Source organism: Crocuta crocuta, unplaced genomic scaffold, assembly GCF_008692635.1.
Source record: "Crocuta crocuta isolate KB4526 unplaced genomic scaffold, BGI_CrCroc_1.0 scaffold20, whole genome shotgun sequence".
Classification (NCBI taxonomy): domain Eukaryota; kingdom Metazoa; phylum Chordata; class Mammalia; order Carnivora; family Hyaenidae; genus Crocuta; species Crocuta crocuta.
Genome location: NW_027527932.1, coordinates 6,076,231 through 6,097,771, shown reverse-complemented (window position 1 = coordinate 6,097,771; position 21,541 = coordinate 6,076,231). Strand labels below are relative to the sequence as shown.

The 21,541-nt window shown below is 46.2% G+C and overlaps 1 protein-coding gene across 1 annotated transcript in view; it reads left to right on the top strand.

Annotated features, from left to right (window-relative positions):
- Positions 1-21,541, top strand: part of CHD7 (chromodomain helicase DNA binding protein 7) — a 174,955-nt gene that overhangs the window by 335 nt on the left and 153,079 nt on the right.

The following is a 21,541-nucleotide window of genomic DNA, read 5'->3' as shown; positions in this document are numbered from 1 at the left end:
GCGCGAAGACGGGGGTGTGGGCGCCGGGAGGGGCCGGCTCTGGAGCTGAGAAACGAGGTTGGGGATTCTGAGCTTCCGTTAGATCGGGAAAGAGGAGCATTTGAGGAGGGTAGGATGTATCAAAAGACAAAATGGTAACATAGAAAGGTTCCAAAGTCTAGCTACTTAACGGATGAAGTTGTACAACTTACAAGTCAAGAAATGGCAAAATATTAAACCTTTTTTTTGGTTTGTTTTATGAAAGAAAAAGATCTTATAAAGATGAACTTAGAATTATTTTCACATATAGCTTGACTTTAGTTTTGTAAATGCTTTTTACAGCATGGGCACATTCAGGATAGTGACAGAATTCCAGAGGATATTAGTATTACTCTTTCAGAATCAAAACAGCACAATGATAATTTGGTTGGGAGTCTAAGAAGGCCATACAAATATGGTTACTACAAACTGAAGTTCACAGTTTAGTTCAGTTTTATTTTTTCCTATTTTTTTTTTCCTAAGGAGGCTCCAAGCCCAGCATGGAGCCCAAAGCAGGGCTTGAAATCACGTCTCTGAGATCAAGATTTCAGCTCATGTTGACCTGAGCTAATATCAGGAGTCGGATGCTTAGCCGACTTAGCCACCCAGGTGCCCCTTCTTTTCGTTTTTTAAAGTACGGTTTATGCCCAATGTGGGACTTGAACTCACGACCCAGAGGTCAAGAGCTCTACCAACTGAGCCACCCAGGCACCCCTCAGCTGTCTTTTAAATGTGTGTGTTTCAACATTAGGGAGAACCGTTTCATGTTTTATAATTCATCTACTTTGTGTGTGTGTATAGATCCATTAAAAAGTCTCAGCAGCATATTCTATGAGAGAATACAGCAGAGAAACAGTTGCAGCCCACTGGAAAAGTAGTAAAGGATGTCAGTAGGCAATGCAGAGAAAGAAAATGTGATTGCCAGTGAATATGAAAATTTTCAAATTGTGGAGTGAGTAATGAAAGAAATGCAAATTAAAATGAGATACTCTTTTCTTCTGTATCAAACTAGTAAAAATAAAAAAAAATCTATTGATTTATTCATTCATTTATTTAAAGTGCAAGTTGGGGAAGAGCAGAGGGAGAGAGAATCTTAAGCAGGCACCACGTTCAGTGTGGAGCCTGATGTCGGGCTTGATCTCACAGCCATGAGATCATGACCTGAGTGGAAATCAAGAGTTGGATGCTCAATTGACTGAGCTACTGAGGTGCCCCTAAAATATGTTCTTGATGCTGCTGGAATATTAGTGAAACTTGCATGCTCAGCGCTGGCTGAAGTTCAGTAAGCACAAGCATTTTGGAATGAAACTGGAGATTGTATGTATCAAGACCTTTATAAATGGCCATTGAAGTTGTATCAGCCGTGTATCCTAAGGAAAAATCTGCAACCCAATCAGCTGTTACAAATAAGAAGTCACAGCACTTTTTTTCTGAGTGAAAAATTACAAATGGTCAAATTGTGTTATATTCATGTTGGGATATTATGCAAGCATTACAGATCATGTTTTTTAAAAATAAAAAGCTTGTAAGAGTAGAGTAGAAAATAATATTAACCGTGGTTCCAATTTTATACAAATTAAATTATAAGCACAGGATAAGACTGGGGAAAAATGAGTGGTTTTAGGGATTAGCAGTGACACTTAGTTAAAGACTCCAATCCCATAGTTAAATAGATCTGGTTTGAATCTCTGTCCAACCACTTATTGGCTGTGCGACTTTTGGACGAGGGACTTATTAGCACACTGACCATAAGCAAATTTTCTTTTAACTTCTCGAAGACTCAGTTTCTTAAGCTGTAGCAAGAGGATGCTAACAGCTCGTAGACTTACTTAGATTAATGTAACAGTGCATTTGCATTTAAATACTTCACACAGCGCTCATTGTGTTAGGATTCATTAAATGTCAGTTATTTGGATTGCAGGTGTTTTTATTTTAATTTTTATATTTTTAAAAATTTGAACTGAAAGATTAAAAAATGTCTATTTATTTTGAGAGAATGAGAGAGAATGTGCTAGAGCAAGTGGGGGTCGGGGCAGAGAGAGGAGAGAGTCCCAAGCAGGCCTCCGCCACTACCAGCGCAGGCAGGGCCCGACACAGGGCTCCATCTGTTGGACCGTGAGATCATGACCTGAGCTGAAAGCAAGAGTCTGACGCCTGACCAACTGAGCCACCCAGGTGCCCTGAACTGAAAGATATTTTTACAATCAGGAGAAACCACTGCCAAGAAACTATGTGGTACCTTATGTGGGAAGAAGGACTCTGAAAACTTTTCAGTGTTTTGTCCTATAGCCAGGGAAATTTTCTGGGGGAAAAAACATCACCTTAGTTAGTTATATTTTTGAAACAAATATTTCCAACTTTTGCCTCTCAGGGTTTTTCTTTTTTGTAGATCACTTAGCAGTAATTGGCTCATTTTTTCTCTCCCGAAGAAATTTTGTTCTGCACTAGGTTGAATTTAAAGAACCTTCCCCACCCCATCCTTTTAAAGTTTTCTAAAGTCAAAGAAAACAAGAATCAACTAAAAAAAATTCCTGTAGATGAGATCTGAATTTGGTTAATATTAACTGCACATTTAGCACTCAAATTTCAGACATATTTAGTGCTAGCTTCTGTACGTCTCACCTAATTGTTTAAATATGTGAGCATGATTTTGATATTGGGAGGTGGAGGAGAAAGCCCTTGAGGTTTTCGAGCTTGAGTTAAAAGGCTTATTGTGTCTTGGAGCAAGTTGATGTAAGCTAGTAGGAAGACTTTAGCATCTGGAACTCTTTCACCTTGGAATTGTGTCTTTCTCATAGAAGAAACACATTTGGGCTACATGCAGCCGGGAGAAACTTTCAGGCTGTACTTTCCTCACAGGAGGGTAACGGCTTTGCACTTAGAGTAAAAGCTTCAAAGCTTTTGTCTCCTTGAAGTTAGGCTGCCCTGCCTTTATCTCCCACGTTCCTTGCTGTACCTTCTGTGACACACGGAGGAGGGTAAGAAAAGGAAGAACACAGACAAGTAGTTAACTTTGTCCCCTAAGTTAATTATGAGTAATGAGTTGATGCTAATATAAAACTTGAAAACCATAGAACCCAGAATATGTGCAATTATGATTTGCTGTTGTATTTTGTCGAATCTAAGATGGTTGCAAGACCTATTTTTGCTGTACTGAGATGTGGAAAAAAGTATGTCTTAGAATTAATGAAATACAGTAACGAGGAAAAAAAAATGAACAACTTTTCAGTTTGCAGGTACTTGTGTTTTTCTGTTTTGTTTACCAAATAAAAAGGGAAATCACCTGAATGCATCTGAAATCAGACCCTAAGCCTCTGATCTTTAGCAAAAAGGTTTCACAGTTGCATGTCACTGTAGTCACACCTGGGGCCACCTCTGACCCGCCTTGCTCCATACGTTGAGAACGGCACATAGAGTGCGGCATAGACGGACTCATGAATCAGGTATTTCAGCGTGACCCTGTTTGGCTACCGGACCTAACGTAAGCAGACAGTGGGCAACTCTTTGTAGAGTTAATCTGCCAGACTGCTGTCAACACATTGGGTACCATAAAACAGTGTCACCAAGACTATTCCACAAGGCTGATGCCAAAATCTATTAAAACTCACAGTAAAACAAGAAACGTACTGTTAACCACTAAAAGCCTGACCTGACAAACAATCAGGTATTTGAGTGTGGATTCCGAGCTTAGTACTAGGCTAGTGCCCACGCTTCCATGTGCAAAAGGAGTAAAATGAATGGTTCTTATTCCTAAGGATTTTAAAATCTAATTACTCAGTGATAAAATGCAAGGAAGGATCACCCCCGCCCCCTTTAATATGTTTGTATCTAGGGTAATCGGAGAGGATTTTGCACCAGGTAGCGTGAGGCCCGTATACGAAGGATTCAGGTTTAACGGTAGACTTCTCCCAACCCAAATGGGCCTATTCTAATGAAATCAGAGCTACCACCTCCACTAGCCAGAAGAAAGAAAAACTTGAGACAGAATGACAGCAATTTAATATTCTGTTTTATTTAAATGTTTATTCACCTTGAGAGCGCATGCGCGCTTGCAAGTCGGGGGAGAGGTGGAGAGAGAGGGAGAGACTCTCGCGCGGGCCCTGTGCTGTCGGCGCAGCACAGAGCCCAGCGTGGGGCTCAGTCCCATGAACCACGAGATCACGACCGGAGCCGAAATCAAGAGTTGGGCGCTTAACTGACCGAGCCACCCGGGTGCCCTAAAAGGTTAACGACTTGAAGATACAACTTAAATGCACAATTAGACATCAGAGAGGTAGCATGGCATAAAGGTTCAAACCGAGAACTCCGGAGTCAGACGGCTGGCTTTGAAACTCAGTTCCAACACGTAACTACCCTTTGGAACTTGAGGAAGTTAATTAACCTCCGTGCTTCAGTTTCCTCGCTTGTAAGACAGGGTTAATAATAGTGCCTTCTTCCAGGCTTGGTACATACCAGTCATTCATTCAAACGAGCATTTACTCACATTGTTATGGCTTGCTGTGTTTCTTTATAAGGAGAATGTGAAAGTGAAGGGGGTAAAGATTTGACAGCCCTGGTATCTATTTGCATGCCCGCAGGTTTCAAATAAAGATGGTAGATAATGCCGTTCTGGCCTCACAGTGAGCATTAACGCAACTGGAGAACGGTTAGCTATTAAAATCTTTAAAAGACAAGGTTGAAAGTGTGACTGTGGCAATTACCTGTAGATATTTTGCTAGTAGTATCTTGGTCAGGGTTTTCTGGATGTCTCCCTGCGTCATGTGGTTAAAGAAGGAGTGGTTTTACTTTTTTTTTTTTTTTAATGTTTATTTTTGAAAGAGACAGAGTGCAAGCCGGGGAGGGGCAGAGAGAGGGAGACAGAATGCGAGGCAGGCCCCAGGCTCTGAGCTGGCAGCACAGAGCCCGCTGCTGCCCATGAACCCATGAACGGTGCGATCCTGACCTGAGCCAACGTCAGACGCTTAACCAGCTGAGCCACCCGGCTGCCCAGGAGTGGTTATAAGATGGCAGTGTGATTTAGGTTGTAGCCAAGTGTAGAAACTGTGCTGTGCACAGAGTGGCAGGGGCATCTCTGTTTTATCCTATAGATTCCTGTATCTTAAGTGATATAACCAAGTATTTGAATGCCACTGAAAAATTATGTGACCATTGAGAAGGACTGAAATGATTTCAAAATTGCCAAGTACTGGGGGTGCCTGGGTGGGTGGCTTAATTGGTTAAGCGTCCGACTCTTGGTTTCGGTTTAGGTCACGGTTCTCACGGCCGGTCATGGGATTGAGCTCCGCTCAGCTCAGAGCCTGCTTGGGATTCTCTCTCTCCCTTCCTCTCTGCCCTTCCCCTGCTCATGCATGCTTACTCTCTCTCTCTCAAATAATTTAAAAAAATTGCCAAATACTGGTATTTTAACTGTTGTTTCTAGCTATCTGGAGCAAGCCAGGGCTATGTGATGAGTCCTGTTTTATTACATTTTGGTGATGAGTTCTATTTTATTAGGTTTTACTCTTCTTTCTTTCTTTCTTTCTTTCTTTCTTTCTTTCTTTCTTTCTTTCTCTTTCTTCCTTCCTTCCTTCCTTCCTTCCTTCCTTTTTCTTTCTTTCTTCCTTCCTTCCTTCCTTCCTTCCTTCCTTCCTTCCTTCCTTCCTTCCTTCCTTCCGCCTAGGTTAACCTGTTCTGCATAGCCAGCCCCGTGTCTCTCCCTCATTGCTGAGGAACATGCCCCAACTCCTGTGCTTCCTTCCCGAGAGCCTGTCCTGCTGGGCGGGGGGCATAGAAAGCCAGAAGAAGGCAGAGGGCAGGACTGTAAGGAGCTTACAGTCGAGTTCACGCTCATCTCTTCAAGCTTGTGCCCCACTGACTGGCAGCATCGCCCGCCACACTCCAGCCTCTCAGCCGCGCTGTGGCTCAGGTCAAGTGGGGTTTGTTTCTCTTCTTGGCCCTCTTTTGTTTGTTTTTGTTGTTTCATAGCTAGAGGTTGTTTCTATGGAAATATTTTAGATTCTAAACAGTCAAATTTCAAAAGATCGTCAGGGACAACGCGAACTTCCGAATTGATACTGGGCGATTGCGTGCCCCGGGCTCTTTCCAGCCATAACTGGCAGCTTTTCGCCTTTACAGACTTGGTCTAGGGCATTTCTAAAAGCTTATTACTATCTTAGCGTAAGTGTAACAGCCGGTGGCTGTTCTGTAATGGGTGCACGCTATCCAGCAGGTCTTTTTATTAGTTGCTCTGCTGAGACTGGATTTTGACCTGATGAAAGCCAAGCAAAGGTCTATGTGGATCTCAACCCAAGCAACTGAAGACAGCACTAAACCCAAGGAATCAGGCCCACAGAATCGGGGGTTTACTGTCTTTGGGCTCATAGGATGAGATGATGGTATATCAGGTGACTAGTTGTGGAAACTTAAATACTGCAGCCTCAGTGCTGGCTGGGTAGCCATTTAAGCCAGTCGAAAGGTCTAGAAATACGAAGTGTGTTTTCAGATGCTATGTCTGCTGTCGCTAGCCATCGGAGGCAGTATAACCTCACAGTTCAGAGCCCGGGTTCTGGAGTTGGAACCTGGTTCTAATTTAGACGCCTCGCGGTACCACGTGACCTTGGGAAAGCTACTTAAATCCTCCCGGCTCAGGCTCTGAAGAGAGACTAGTGCCTGGCGCACACCCTCTAAGCGGAACCTCGGGCATGACGACCAGGGGTGTTGGGGTTGCAGCTCAGAAGGCGAAACTTCCAGAAACGGTGGGCTGGTGGCACAGATTAGAACAATATGTTCATTTGAATTTTGAGCTGAGGGAGATTTGTGAATAACGTGTTTGGGCTAGAAAATAATGTGATGGAAAATGAGCACACACACATACACACACTTAAACTTGGGGTGATTCAGAACATCCCCACGATAGGAGCAGATACGTAGCTGCGGTCTGACCAGATCAGCAGGCTAGGCTAAGTGAAACACAAGTCGTATTAACACACCTTTATAAGCCGCCTCGATGGCTTAGTCACCACGTACGTGAGAGTGCTTGTGTCAGTGTCCGGAGGACTCCGTAAAGCACTCCGCAAATGGTAGTCCCGGTGGAAGAGACGCCTCCCGGCTCAGAGAGCCAGGCTTTTCAGTCACGTGGCCTCATTAATCTGTCGGAGGCCAGCAGCCTGTGTCTATTTGCGGACTGTCCCGTTCATGTTTCTGAACACACACATCCCTTAAAGTGAAGTGGATTACTTTTCCTCCTCCTGTTTTGTACGCGATTACATTTGAATATTTGTTTGGGAATAGATGAATTCACTAGTAATGGAAAGGGTGCTTCTCACCCAAAGATGTGCGCCGTCCGTACAGTATGGACTACCGTATTGTGTCGTACACACTTCTTTCTTTTGTGTGGCTGTCTACTGTATAATGGGAGTGGGCTTTTTTTTAAAAGATTTTTTAATGTTTACTTATTTTTGAAAAGGAGACAGAATGCAAGTGGGGGAGGGGCAGGGAAGGAGGGGGACACAGAATCTGAAGCAGGTTCCAGGCCCTGAGCTGTCGGCACAGAGCCCCGTGCAGGGCTCGTACTCGTGAACTAAGAGATCATGAGCTGAGCCGAAGTCGGATGTTCAACTGATTGAGCCACCCAGGTGCCTCTGGAGTGTTTCTTAATATGGTTTCCTCTTGGAATAGCTTTTTATCAGATACTTAAAATTTTTTTCTAAGATTTTATTTTTTCAAGTAATTTGTACACCTAACATGGGGCTTGAACTCACAGCCCTGAGAGCAAGTCACATGCTCCACCGACTGAGCCAGCCAGGCACTCCAGATAATCAAAATTTTTAAAGAATGAATTTTATTTGGAAAGCCGGTTTTGGGTGAGAAGGAAACTCTGCTCATTTGAAAGGTATCTGGTTTAGCAGCAGCTCCAAATGAACTTCCGGGACAGTTTTAACCTTCCTGGGTATGTTTAAAACCTTCTCCACAACTCTTTTGGCGGGGGGGTGCGCCCATCACCACTGTGGCTTGTTTGATTTCTCTGTAAAGGATGTTTACCTTGCTGGAGGGTTGTTTTCTGCCTCTTGTGCAAATCCCGGAGCTCCTGGTGTAGGTCTGCACAGGCGACCATGGGGAGTGAGGCCTGGACTCTCTCCCCTGCAGCGCTCCGTCTCAGGCAGGCAGGGAAAGAAAAACCAGCTCCTTCCTCACCAGTGTTGTGAGTTGGGGAGTTACTTGATTGCTTTGATTTCATTTTCCTCGTCTGCAAAATAGTGGTAGATGACACTTCAGGGGCAGTCGAGGGGATCACGTGGGGGGGGTGTGGGGTGTGTAAAGCACCCTGCACACTGCTTGGGCTAGCGTGCACACATCCTAATGTCGGTTACTTGGCCCTTTTGCTTCAATGGTAATTTTCTACATGTGGTGGGAAAATACTGGATTTTCTTATTATGAATATTACCCTTGTTTTTAGACTAGTTATCCCTCCTGATTCCTACGTAGGTAAATATAGTTACTGCGTCTGTATCACACCTCGCCTCCTGTAGCTCTTATTTTTGCTTCCTCTTGGAATGGACTTGACCGTCCATTCCAACTTCATAGAACAACTGGAATCTATTTAGTCCTCTAAGTAAATGTTTCTATTAAGATCTAGCAACAAGCTTGTGAGACGGTGGAGACTGTGGTTTTAGTTGCGAACTTAAAAATAAAGTCTCTTCTACTCCGTTTCCTGTCCAAGCATTTCCATTGCTGGTGAGTGGAGAGCGACGAGGAATTAGCTTCTGCTCTGAGATACTAGAGTCTCCGAGTGAATCTCAATGATTTAGTTCACTTGGCCAGGCAGTGTGGGAGGGGCTCCTCGAGGGCGGTGTGGACAGGCCGGGGCCATTGCTGCACCGTCTTCCACGGTGAATGTGCACACGTCTTGCATAAAATGCCTTTGGCCAGGTGACTGGGGATGGTGTCGAAATGGAGGGACTAGGGGAGAACGTGTTAGAATCTCATCGCTTTCTCTTCCCCTCATTGGTCAAGGAAACAGAAGAAAGCAAAACAAGAGACGGAGGCTGTTTGTACTTTCATTTTCCCGTTAGAATACTTACATTTTAGCGGCTCTTGTGGGTGGGTTCTTTAAAACTCCTATTTGGCTTAAACTCTGTCAGTGGACATTACCCCCCCCCAGGAGAAGGAGATTCCCGGCGCTTCTGTAACTGGAACAACTCCAGTTCTCTTCTCCTTTAGCGGCATCGGCATCGGACAGACCAGTCCTGTCCCGCTCCCGGCTTGGAGTGTAAACCACGTGCCGCGCTGATCCCGCCTCCCGCCGTCCTGGGGCCGCCTGGGGCCGCCTCCCCGGATCGCACCTCCCAGACCGGGCTCCTCTCTGCTTTCGGCCAGTTACTGAGCCCGAGCCGCTCTTCTGCCTCCTCTCTGAAGCCGCTCAGGACCCCTTCCCGCGGCACACTTCATTCTGCCAAGTTAGTCTTGATTTAAGCACGTCTCAGCTCCCGCATCTACAGCGTCAGATGTTCCCTGACGCTTTCAAGACCCTCCCTCTGTGTCTCCCCAGCTCTTCCTCCCTTCCCCTCCCCTCCCCTCCCCCGTGACCCACCCTCATACCCTTTTCACCTCCATGCTCCCTCCTGCTCTTTTTGTTTTTTTAAACGTAGTAAACCTACTCATAGAAAAACATCTCCCTTGCGTTTCCTCAGTGCATATGTACTTCATCATGTACCTTATCTTGCCCTCCCTAAGGTATTGGCTATAGAATTAGTTGTTTCATGCTTATTTGTTGATCCAAAACGTAATTATGAATGCGGGCCGGGGTGCCTGGCTGGCTCAGTCAGGGGAGCACGCGACACTTGATCTCCGGGTTGTGAGTTCAAGCCCACGTTGGGTGTAGAGATCACTTAAAATTTTTTTAAAAATATCTTTAAAAAATGAATGTCTGTGGGCTGGGCACCATGCTGAGTGTAGGATACAGAGGTGAGTAGAAACATACCAGATGCCCAAGGCTAGTGGGATAGATGGATATTAACCAGGTGACTGCACAAACGTGTGCAAGTGCAGCTGTTAACAATTGCTTCAGAAGGGGAGGGGAAGCTACGGAGTGGGTAACGGGCATTGGCTCAGGTGTGGGAGGGCTGAGTTACGGGGGCGTCAGCCTGAGCCGAGGTCCTCCGGCTGCAGGCTCGGTGGCTGCACTGGGGAGCACTTGGTCTGTGGCACAGGGGCAGTGGGGAGCCGGTGCTGTGCTTGGGCTGCTTGGGCTGTGCACACAGACGGAGGGGCTGGCGGCGGGGGGGGCGGGGAAGCCTGGCCCTGCCTAGGGAGAGCTGACAGTGATCTGATCTAGTGTGGTTGGTGAGGGGACCCGGACAGAGGGGACTTAGCAGGCAGAGTCAGTGCGGTCTGAGGTGGATTGGATGTCGGGAGGCATAGGAGGAAGAAGGTGTCCGGGTGACTTTGGGTCTCTGGTTTGCTGAAACGGCTTGCGGGGGGACTGTGCTCATGGGGCCAGCCCCACCCCATAGGGCGCCTGTGCAGACTCATGAGCGATGCCCTTTCTCTAGGGTAGATGGCTTGGCTGGTGGTGTGTGGCCTGGATTTTCATGCCTGCTTGCTTCCCCCTGCCCCTGGGGTAGTGAAGGGACCGTACGGTCACCCAGCTGACTGTAGCAGCCCCGGCCAGTCACCAACATGCAGGTTCGCCAGCTTTTTCTTCCCCCGCCTCCAAACCAGGTGAGATTGGTCTGCTTTTTCTCATTCTCCTCCTCCTCCTCTGTGTAATGGCAGAGACTTAAGTATGTAGAGGCGAGTGGGAAGGACCCACTGGAGAGACGGATGCGTAGGATTCTGTAGGAGAGCAGAGGATAGTTGGTAGAATAAGATTTTTGAGAGAGAGGGAGGGAGGGAGGGAGGAGGAATAGATGTGGCTGCTCTGTGGTGCCGGGAAGGAGCGATGGCTGGGGCAGGGCCGTGCTGGGCAGCGTATTCAGCCTTCAGAGGGCTTCTGTTTTCCCTGCATGGTAGGAAGTGGGGTTACTTATTTATGCCTTGCCCCTTTGAGCAGAGTATAAATTCAGTGAGGACAAAATGGTGTCTATGTATAAATATGTTTGTTTCTTTCATAGCACTAGGTTCATAGATATTAAATTGTTGGGTTTTGTTGAAAACTTGGACTCATTGAAGGTTTAGACTTGCTGCTTGGTTAAATATGAAATTACGTGTGAAAGGCAACTCAGTGTTTTATCAAGTTTGCAAAAAATGGAAAATGTAAACATGTGCCATGCACCATTATTCCTAATTACTTTCTGAATATTACTAATTTAATTTATGATTACGTACCTATAAGTAAACCCCATAGGGTAAAAAATGGCAGGATTCTTGCTAATAGTTTGATGCTTGGACTGTAGAGAAATGCACACCCTCCCCTCTTTGAAATTTTGATACCGAGTACACATGCAGGAGAGAAAACAGGGAGAAAAGCTACATGGAATAATCGTTCTTTGCTCCCACCCGCGTGCCCCGGCCACCATCATGTGATAAAGGAAGTCACATCTGTACCGTGTTTTATTGCTCACCAGGCACTTCAACACACACTGGCCCCAGTATCCATGTGACATTTTATAGAAAAAGAAACTTAGGACTTACACAGAGCCACATGCGTAGTAGGTGGGTGAGATGTACCTGATTCCAGTCCTCAGGACTCCGGAACAGAGTCCAGTGTCTTTCTACCCCGGCGTCCGGAAAGCGTGAGTTACATTTTCTTGGTGGAGCCTGGCTGCGCAGCTCCACGTATGCTGGGGCGTCTCACACACACGGCCCGCCTTATGCAGTGGTGATTGTGCATTTGATCTGATTGCCGTGGGGTGCTGTGGCACGCTTTCTTTCTTTCTTAATTTTTAAAGTTTATTTTGGGAGACAGTGAGTGTGTGTGTACACAGGCAGGGAAGGAGCAGAGAGAGTCCCAAGCAGGCCGTGTGCTGTCGGCACAGAACCCGCGAGATTGTAACCTGAGCCGAAATCAAGATGATGCCTAACCAACTGACCTCAGGCACCCCACAAGTTTCCTGAATAACATTTCATTTGTTTCCTAATCATGCTTGTGCAAAATTATTTAAAGTGGTTAAAATTTGAATTTGGATTCGGTGGTTGAGCCATTATAAATGGCTTAATAAGTTGGCAGCACACAGGAAACAGGAATAATTTAGCATGGCACATACTTATAGTATTTGGGGGTTTTTTGCTTACGTATTTGTTTTTAGTATTTAATATTTTTATGGTAAATATAAAATAGTGAATTTATGATACCAGGGAATTTTTTTTGTGTGTGTGCTTGGACAGAATTTCACATATAATTAAATAGAAAACTGCTACATGGAAAGTATGTTAAAGCAACGTCTGGACATTGTAGGGAATGAAAAAGCCTAGGAGGACACTAGACCACTTGTTACATAATTGCATGTCATGGAATTTCTTGTTACTAGAGGGTCTTGCACTAATTATTTGAAGAGTCATAATGAAAAGTGAGAATTGGTGTGGTAAAGACATAAAAAGATAAATTGGAGAGTAACATTTATCTTCAAATTATGAGGACAAAAGTATAGTAATTTAGCTATGATTTCATGATTTAAGAAGTTTAAACCTGTCGTTTAAAATATTTTGCCATTTAAAAATGTGAGTGTGCTGAAAGTTGTTAAAATTGTTTGCTAATCTACAAAGATCTTTGAAAATACCTGTTAGTACCAGGATTTTGCATAGGGGCTCTGGAGCTGTGATAGAAAGTCAGATAATTAATAAAAAACCACTTTTAATGCTAATATCATCTTGGAACTTGTGTAGTCCTACATCTTCAGAGACTGAAATATGCGAATATTGGGAAAACTAGATTTATTGATTGTTATTTCAATTAAAATATTGTGAGTCGGTGCATCTAGGAGTCTTTTCCTGACTGGCAGCTCTCTCTACGGAAAGAAATTTGAGTGCTTTCCTCGTGAGTGACCCTGCTATAGATCAGTTAAATTTGAAGATTATAATTTTCTGACTTACTCGGAAGTCATACACTCATTTCCCATGAGACGGTATGTAACTTAGGCATGTCTTGTAATGTAACAGCTGTCTCATTTACTGATATATGGATTCGATTAACGGAAAGAGTTTACAAGTTACCCTGTTTTTAAATTTTTACTTAAAAATCTCTTAAAATGTATTCGTTTCGAGAGAGAGCAAGCAGGGGAGGGGCAGAGAGTCCCAAGCAGGCTCTGCACTGTCAGCACAGAGCCGGACGCGGGGCTCCAACTCACAGACTGTTAGATCGTGACCTGAACCAAAATCAAGAGTCAACCCAACTGAGCCACTCAGGCGCCCCTACAACTTACCGTCTATAAAGTTTACTTTGAGAGGTTTTAACAGTAATAATGAAGAACTGGTTGTCAGAATTGGGTAGCTGTCGATAACTCACCCAGCACACACTGGCAGTCTGCCGCGGTGAGGCCGGGTGCCTGCAAATTCACATCGGAGTCAAACTTAAACAGTGGTCATACTCAGCCAGTGACCGCGTTGGGAGAATTCCCGGAGGAGCTGGCTTCTGTGCAGGATTGAAAGAAAGGGTGATGGAAAGGGGCCGAGGAAAGGCGTGGGCGGAACTGGGAAGGGCCTGCAGTGGGGATTCGCATAAGGAGGGCTTTTTGAACGAGCCTGGTTTTGTTTCGTGTCAGAGGGCACCCCGGAAAGGTGATGGAGGGAGGGCACCAGACCTGTGCTTCGGCACCAGGAGCCGAAGTCCGCATCGTGCTTCCACACCCTTCTGCTTTCCAGTCGCCCAGGAGGGCTGTCTCCACNATCTTGGTAGATTTGCAGATTCCGGCCCTCGATGTGGCCTTGCAGGTCCTGCCCACATTTCAGGGTCTGGCGCCGCCTCTGCGGGACTGTCGCGAAGACCTCTCGCCTGCGTTCTCCCCTGTGCGTGTTACGGAAGCCGCAGCGATGCCCACACCTCCCCGCTTCACACTTCTGCACACCCTTCTTTGTGTTCCCCTCTTGAAAAGCAAATTGCCCGCCTGCACCTGGCGCTCAGGTCTTCCATTCTCAGTGCCAACCTAACTTTCTAAGCGTGGCATCTCCTCTTCTTTAAATGAGCCCCCTAATCTGGCTTAACTGGATTACTCGTGGTCCCTGAACACACAATAGCTCAGCCCCTCAGCGCCCTTGCCCCGGCTTGGCCTGTGTCTAGTACCCTTTTGTGCAGTCAGACCCGTCTTTGCCTGTCAAAATCCCGCTTGCCTGCCGGTTCTGTTTCGAATGCTCCCTCTTCTGTAAAGCCGTTTCTCATTATTTTCAGCGGGATGCAACTTCCTATCATACGCTGTCGGCTCTTGCTAGCTACTGGGGGACGTGTCTCCTTGTAGACGGCTCAGTTGGTAAACAAGTAAACACACACGGGAGGTACAAAGACACATGTGGCAACATCCTGCCCTTGGGCCACTTGAGTGTCCCCGCCGAGCGTGGGCCGCCCTCTCCGTCCTGGGAGGACTCCTTACTCTGCCCTGGGTGCTCCGCCTCTGCCTGCAGCAGGCTTTTGCCGCGTTGGTAAAGTTGCGATTGGTTTACACGGCTGTTTTCTTTTATGTTATAGGCACTTTGAAGGCAATATAATAATATTTGTTATTACTAACTTCCTGATTATGTCTGTTAATGGTTAAGTTCTGATCTCTAAAATAGGAACTTGTATCGTACATTTCCTAATAAGTAACCAAGGTGCTTTGTGTAGCTCGTAATATTTTGATTCACTTGAAAAAATGGCAGATTCCCTTAAAGGAGGGAATCCTGTGTATGCTTGACTAGAATTTAGTGTAAAGTTAGAGGAAGTAGGGAAGGTAAATATAGTGTAAAAATCACTGAAGCTTATTGATACTATTTTTGCATTCCCATAGAAGCCAGCAAATGGCCTAAAGAAGTAGGTTGATGGGTTTTGGTTTAATTGAACATTAAAAAAAAACCTCTTAGGTGAAAGTTGTTACTCTATAACTATTATAGTGCTAAATCACATTGTATCATTTTTATAACTATTATAGTGCTAAGTCACGTTGTATCATTGCTATGTTATAACTGTTATAGTGTTAAATCACATTGTATCATTGTTACCTTTTTCTTTGCTCTTCTCACTAGACTGAGTTCATCAAGAGATTATTTACTTTCTATCCCTAGGACCTTGTGCAGTGTGGCTGGCATCCAATACATGTTAAAGTTTTTTATTTTTATTTTTGGGGGGGGGGCACATGTGTGCCTGCGCATGAGTGAGCAGGGGAGGGGTAGAGAGAGAGAGGGAGACCGAGAGTCCCAAGCAGGCCCCACACTGTCAGCTGAGTCTGATGAGAGGCTTGAACCCATGAACTGTGAGTTCATGACCTGAGCTGAAATCAAGACTCAGACGTTCAACTAACTGATTGAGTCACCTAGACTCTCCCGTGTGTGTGTGTGTGTGTGTGTGTGTGTGGTTTTTTTTTTTTTGAAAGAGAGGGTGTAAGTGAGTGAGTGTCAGAGAAAGAGAGAAAGAGGGAGAGAGAGAGAAGACAAATGGGGCTCACCCAAAGCGGGGCTTGAGCTCACCTAATGTGGGACTTGAACTCATGAACCATGAGATCATGACCTGAGCCGAAGTCAAAATGCTTAACGACTGAGTCCCCCAAGTGCCCCCCATGTTTAAGTTTTTAAGTAAAAATGGAAACTAAGGGTGAAAGGAAACTTAGTTACAATTCTTTTTTTAAATTGAAAAAAGTTTTTAAATGCTTATTCATTTATTTATTTAAAATTCTGAGAGAGAGAGAGACAGACAGACAGACAGCATGAGCAGGGGAGGGTCAGAGAGAGAGGGAGACACAGAATCTGAAACAGGCTCCAGGCTCTGAACTGTCAGTCAGCACAGAGCCCGACACGGGGCTTGAACCCAATAACTGTGAGATCATGATCTGAGCCGAAGTCGGATGCTTAACTGACTGAGCCACCCAGGTGCTCCAATGCTTATTTATTTATTTTTGAGACACAGAGAGAGGCAGACTGTGAGCAGGGGAGGGGCAGAGAGAGAGGGAGACACAGAATCTGAAGCAGCTCCAGGCTCTGAGCTGTCAGCACAGAGCCCAATGTGGGGCTTGAATTCACGAACTGCGAGGTCATCACTTGAGCCGAAGTCAAATGCTTAACCGACTGAGCCACCCAGGTGCCCCTTTTTAATTGTTTTTTTTAAGTTTATCCATTTATTTTGAGAGCGACAGAGACAGCACCAGTGAGGGAAGGGCAGACAGAATCCACTGCCAGTGCAGAGCCCAAACTCAGGAAACCGTGAGATCACAACTTGAGCCGAAACCAAGAGTTGGACGCTTACTGGACTGAGCCACCCAGGCTCTCTGAAATTGACATTTAAAGATAGTGATTTCTTATAGAGAAGTTTAAAGGAGTTTTATAGTAATAATTGTGTAAATTAAAGTATTTTTAATCTGTTATTCATAGTGAGGTATTTAAGACTGGTGGTTTTTAAATATAAGTTGGTAGGATGAGTTTTAGAGACTGTTTTAAATCTCAGGTTTTGATCTCCTTAGTTTTATGATAGTTGTTTTTGAAGTGATTACAAAAATTCCCTCTTAGTGTCTGGGAAAGAGTTCTCTGAATCCCAGTTTCTTCCTTACATGTTGTTTAGATGAAAGGCAGTCTTATGTGGGTAAAATGGGGAATGGGAGGGTAGGGTCCTAGACAGAAGTGTTAGATGTCAAAATACCTGTTCTTAACTCATTGTAACTCTTCCGTAGACTTTTAATTTTAAAAGTTGGTCTTCGTCGCACTGATGTCGCGGGTCCCTGTAGCAGGGCCGTCGTCAGGACCACACACACGCTTGAAGCGCTGGCCAGGGGGCGGCGGACACCACGACCGCCAGGCGCGCCTCCGGGAAGTGGGCCAGGGTGGCGCAGTGCGTCGGGCCAGCCCTTTGTCTCTGCCTCGTGGGAAACGACAGCTTGTCTGTCTTCACTGTACCGACGGTACTAGAGCCGGAGAATCATCATTCTATCATACGGTTGATTTAGTCAAGTGTATATTTTTTAAGTATAGCTGATACATAGTGTTACGTTCGTTTCAAGGTGAACAACATGGTGATTTGACAAGTTTATACGTTATACTGTGCTCACCACAAGCTTCGCTACCACCAGCCACCACACGCCACCGTGGCACCACCGCCTGTATTCCCTGTGCTGCGCCTTCCATGCCCGGGAGCCCCTCGTCCTGAAACTGGCAGCCGGCACCCCCACTCCCTGCGCCCATGCTGCCCGTTCGCCAACCCCCAGCCCTTCTGGCAGCCATCAGTTTATTCTCTGTTTTTATGGGTCCGTTTCTGCTTTTTTGCTTTGTTTTTTGGATTCCACATATAAGTGAAATCCTATAGTGTTAGCCTTTCTCTGTCTTATTTTACTTAGCAGAAGTAAAACGTGTGTTGTCATTGTCATGCATGTCGAGGTCCATGCATGTTGTCACAAATGGCAAGATCTCATCATTTTTTATGGTGGAGTAGTCTTCCTGCGTGCGTGCGTGCGCACGTGTGCGCGCAGATATCACATCCTTATCCATTTGTCTTGATGGACACTTGGGTTGCTTCTGTGTCTTAGCTGTTATATAGCGTTGCGATAAACATAGTGATTCTTAGATCTTTTCAACTGAGTGTTTTTATTTTCTTTGGGTAAATACCCAGTAGTGGAATTTCTAGGTCATGGATCATTGTAATTCTAGTTTTAATTTTTTGAGGAATCTCCTACTGCTTGTCACGGTGGCTATACTAATGATTTTGTCAAGTTTAAAATCAAGGTCTAATCAAAACTCAGAAACTCCATGTTTTCTTTAGTTGAGAACATAGATCTGTTTTATCTGCTCTCCATTCCTGCTGGCATTGGAAGAATCCTATAACGCCACACCCAAGTCCTTAATCTTGAGATATTTTAAATGTGAGTGTTTGTGTCACAGATGATTAACCTGAAACTTTTAGGATTTAAAAATGGTGCATTTTTCTAAGAAAAACGTGTGCTGCAAAGGGAGTGTGGTTGTGAGAGGGTGACAGCAAAGCCTCACTGAGGAATGGCTGCCGCTGAGGCGTTGATGGATGGCTGTAATGTCCACCTCCTAAATTCCTGCCTACAGAGGGTCGGAACAACACCTGCTGTGTGCAGACACCTCTGCGTGTGCACGGATGCGCCGGAAAGGACACATAAGAAATGGTTACGTTGATTATCTTTGGAGAATGAGATGAGGGTTGGTGGTAGAAGACAGAAATAAAACTCATGTTTCAATTTTTACTCCTCTCTACTGGTGGATTTTTTCCCCTTGTCACATGAGGGATTGTTATTATTACTAAAAAAATTTTTTTTAAGTTTATTTTTGAGAGAGGGAGAGATAGAGTGCAAATCGGGGAGGGGCAGAGAGAGACGGAGACACAGAATCTGAAGCAGGCTCCAGGCTCCGAACTGTTAGCACAGAGCCCGACGCGGGGCTTGAACTCACGAACCGTGAGATCATGTTCTAAGCTGAAGTCGGTCACTTAACCAACAGAGCCACCCAGGTGCCATGAGAAATTATTATTATTATTTTTAAATGTTTGTTTATTTTAGAGAGAGGTCTCAAGAGAAGGAGAGAGAGGTGGAGAGAGAGAGTTGCAGCAGCTCTATGCTGTCAGCACAGAGCCCAACACGAGGCTGGAACCCAGGAGCCCTGAGATCCTGCCTGGAGCTGAAATCAAGAGTCAGGCACTTAAGCGACTGAGCCGCCCAGGTGCCCACGAGGGATTATTTTTATGCTGAATAGGACAGAACTTGCGGTGGATACAGTCGGTGTGATAGCACAGCGGTTCCTTCACGTCTCCTGCGTCTTACTGCAGCGTGCTGTCGACAAGCACGGATGCTGAGCTGGGTGGTGAAGTGTCCGCGCTGGGCCCTGCTTACCTTGCGTAGGGACTTGTGCTAGTAGACGTGTGTGCAGCCCCCATCACAATTTGAAAGGAAAGGTGTAACTCCGGGGGCCGCAGCTCTGGGTGCCAAGCTCCGTTTCCACACGGAGGGGACGGGAATGTTCAGCAGTGGACGTCCAAGCAGTTTTGAGGCGAAGGGTGGCAGCTTCTTCAGATATGGCTTTGCGGCCTCATGGCTCATAACGAGGGTGGTGTGTAATTAGAAACTGTCCCTGTCTTTTCTAAGTACTGATGAAAACCATGGCTCAGAGGTTAATTCAAATAATAATTAATACTGTCTTTGTCAGTACAGGGTGGTAATGCAATCTTCCGTTATTTGATGACTTTGACTTTAAATGTTGAGCGAGGAGTGGAAATGGTGTTATTCCTCAGACTAGTTGTGGGGAGGCGCCCACAGCTGAACGCAGCACGGGAAAGTACACTGTTCACAGGGTGCTGGGCACACACTCGCTGTGGCCTGTAACTGCCCCCAATAGGAGCTCTCACGTGACCTAGGGATGTATTAGTGTCATTTCCTCGAGTGGTAGTTATTTAGACTGAGGTACTAGGAAGGCACTAGGAGTTGACCTGCCATCGTGGACCCAGCAAGCTTTCCTGGTCCTTCGCGTTTCCTACTGTGTGTCGTGTCTGCACTGCGAAGTGGTAAATTACCCGCTGAAGCTCATCCGGTTGCACATGCGTGTTGATCTAAAGACAAACACGTCAAATGGCTGGTCGACTAGGGAGCCTTGAATGTCCTTTGCAGCCTTGGAAGTCAGTGATTCTATAAGCCGGCGTACCACATTTACTGACCACGTTTTACGTATAGAGTTGGGACTTACAAATGAAGCAGAAAATATAGAAGTTGGCATAAGAAGGTAATTGGGAAATGGCGTAAGTAGCTGCTAACACAGGTCATCTGCAGCTTTAGAAATCTGTAATGGTAAGAGTTGTGTGACTAAAATAATTTTGGTGGAAGGAAGATGTTTAGGCAGGCCTGTTTTGTTTTTAGTTAATTTTGAGATTGAGTGTGGGGACAGGGGCAGAGAGAGAGGGAGAGAGAGTCCCAAGGAGGCTCTGCACTGTCAACGAGGAGTCCAGTGCGGCCCTCGAACTCAGAACTGTGAGATCCTGACCTGAGCGGAAATCAGGAGTCAGACGCCCAGCTGAGTGAGCCACCCAGGCGCCTCTAGGTAGGACTTTTAAAAAAATAAACCCAAACGCTTCATTGAGCTCTTTGCTCTAACATTACGGGTTTCTCTTTCGAAACGTTCGTTGACAGATCACTGTAGTTTAATCTCCGAGGGTTGTGTTTGTTGCTCTGTGCAACGTCGTATTTCATGGGGTTTCGTAGAAGGAAGAAGAGGACTTGGTGTCGACTTTGGGTACTTTCAGGTGCTTCAGATGCCCAAACGGTAGAACCTTCCTAACACGTATAAGGAGACAGAATAGTAGAATCAGACGTCACAGCCCGATGCCCTTCATTCACATACTCGCCGGCTTCCCTCATGTTCCGTATTACTTAGAGGGCCATCGTAGGCAGCATGGTACTTTGTTTTAAAATATTTCACGGGGCGCCTGGATGGCTCAGTTGGCTGAGCGCCTGACTCTCGATTTCAGCTCAGGTCGTGATCTCACGGTTTGTGGGATGGAGCCCCGCGTCGGGATCCGAGCAGACAGCGTAGAGCCTCCTTGGGGTTCCCTCTCTCTCCCTCGCTCTGCTCCTCCCCAGCTTGCACGTGCTGTCTCTCGCAAAATAAATAACCTTGAAAAAATTTTTTTAAATATTTGGAAAGCATTCCTTCCAAACTGCTATAGAAGCTTGTGTGAACATTTTCAGGAAGCGTTTGCTTGTTTTAATTTAAAACGTGGAGCCGTGTCTGAGGCGTGGTTTCCAGCATGCGTTCTTCCCTGGGGCGTTTACGGTACAGTTAGGATGAGTAGGCGTAATTTCATGTCAGAAGCAGTCACAGTCCCGAAATGAGGACGACGGGATCAAAACAGTGTTTTGTGGCGAAGGCGGTGCTCGCTCCGGGGCGTCGGCGGCACCCGCGTCCGCGGCGGGAGGCCCTGTCCGGAGCCGCTGCTGTGTCCGGTGGACGAACAGAGACTCTGCAAGAATTCGTGGGAAAAGCATCACACTGTAACTCCAGGGACCTTTCCCCCCAAGGCCTGATCTTTTCACTTCTCCGCTTAATACCCTGTGTCGCCTTCCCGCCGCCTTCGCACAGGCCGGTGCGACTTCTCGGCGCGGTCAGCCCTCGGNCTGTTGGCTTTGAGTTTGCAGGGTGGGTGAGTGCGTGTCCCTGTGACCAGTGAGAAGTCACTGCGGGAGACGTTAGGGTTTTACAGGTGACGCCAAGAAAGGGCGGCGACAGCGACCCGCTGTGCTTGGCGAGAGAGCAGGCTTGAGCGCTGAGCGCGTGGGGCTGCCCTGGGGGCGCGTTTTCCGGGAACAGGGCCGGTGGTCCGCTGCTGTGTGGTCGCGTGTGTTCTTCATAGACGCAGCGGGCGCCTGGCCGCGGCAGGGGCCCCGCGGACCCCCGGGGGGTGGGGGGGGGGGAAGGGCGGCCCCCACCTCCGCGG